This window comes from Mandrillus leucophaeus, unplaced genomic scaffold (genome assembly GCF_000951045.1).
Source record: "Mandrillus leucophaeus isolate KB7577 unplaced genomic scaffold, Mleu.le_1.0 Scaffold4, whole genome shotgun sequence".
Classification (NCBI taxonomy): domain Eukaryota; kingdom Metazoa; phylum Chordata; class Mammalia; order Primates; family Cercopithecidae; genus Mandrillus; species Mandrillus leucophaeus.
Genome location: NW_012104253.1, coordinates 10123155 through 10124964, shown reverse-complemented (window position 1 = coordinate 10124964; position 1810 = coordinate 10123155).

Sequence of the window (1810 nt, the reverse complement as noted above, 5' to 3'; positions counted from 1 at the left end):
AAGAAAAATGAAGAAAACAAAAATCCGTGCCCTTGTAGAGGAGACATTGTAATGTGGAAGATGACATAATGAAAGAGAATGAAGAACAAAACAGAAAAGTAACATGTCACTTGATGACAAGTACTGTGGAATGAGACTGTCATCTATATGAAGCACAGAAAGTGGAACATGGCAACATCTCAGCCAAAAGACCTGGCAGACACCACCTTGGCCAAGGGATCAAGGTTGGCATCGCCGGCTGTAAGCAGTGCTGACATCTCGTTCTCTTCGATATGGCGTCATGAGCAGGCTGCCTCGCTGGTGGGATCTTCCTCCAAACCCAGAACTTCAGTCCAATCATGAGAAAATGACAGCCAATCCCAAGTTCAGGGACATTTGGCAAAATACCCCACCACTCTTACTTAAAAGTGTCGAGATCATGAAAGGAAAGAAACCCTGGGAAATCGTCATTGGCCGGAGGAAACTAAGCAGACACGATGACTAAATGCAATGTAGAATCCTGGGACAGAAAAGGACATTAGTGAGAGAGCTGGTGAAACCCAAGTAAGTCCAGGCTGTACCAATGTCCACTTCCCAGTTCTGAGGAACATGCTGTGGTCACGTGAGATGTACATATTTGCATTAGTGGAAGCAGGGAGAGCGTATATGGGACCGCTCTGTATTGTTTGTATAACTTTTCTATAAATCCAAAACTGCTTTAAAATAGCTTTTTAAATGATACTTTAAGTTCTGGGGTGTATGTGCAGAATGTGCAGATTTGTTACATAGGTATACATGTACCATGGTGGTTTGCTGCACCCCCTTTTTTTAAGAAAATGTTTCAAAAAGAAAAATATTTTTTCTTTTACCTGTAGGTGATTTTTCCCTGTTGGTGAGCTCATTCCGTGGGAGGGCCTGGTGGGTGTTGGAGAAGCAGCTGGGGATAGAGGTGAGCATCCTGGGAGGGCTGCGTGGAGGCATCTACTTATGTGCAGACAGAAGGGTGAGGGACAGAACCGTGTGAGTCAGCTCCTCTGCAGTGAGCAAGGCGACCTCACAGAATGTTCTGTCTCAGGCCTCAGTTTGATGCGATCATGGATAAGTCAATCCTTTGTTATGCTCCCGGCCCTCACATTATGCAGCAGGGCACATAAGTGGGGTTGGGAATTGCAAAGGCAGAAGCAGGAGACCAGTTAAAGAAGAGAACGGGGCATAAGAGAGATAATCGGGAGGACCTTCCACAGCCAGGGCCCTGAGGGTCTCCTTGAGGTGATGCCATTGAAGCCGAGTTCTGAGGGACAATCAGGTGTAGACACCGTGAGTCTCAGAAGTGGGAAAAGGGGAGTGCTGTGCACGGAATTGAGGGATGGTGCCTGTGGCAGCAGCTGGGGAGAGAAGGAGAAGGTGGGGTGGGAGGCCCATCCTTTTCTTGGCCACAAGGACACTAAGTAGGGTGCCCAGACTCAGTAATAATAACAGACAGCACTTGGAGGCTGTGTCCTGTGTGTCTGGCACTCACCTTAGCCCTTTGTGCCCCTCGGCTGAGTTAATGCAGAGGTGAACTGAGAGGCACCTGGGGAAAGGGCTGGGGGACAGGAAGCAGGTGACATCTCCAGTCCTCTCCAGCTTCCTTAGACACTTCCTGGCAGACATTGGCCCCACTAATAACCAGGTAAACAAATAAACAGAACTACAAACTATGATGACAACAATTCATCTGTCCACAGATATTCACTGAATGCCCACTGTGTGCCTGGCACTGTTCCAAGTGCTGAAGAAAAATGAAGAAAACAAAAATCCGTGCCCTTGTAGAGAAGACATTGTAATGTGG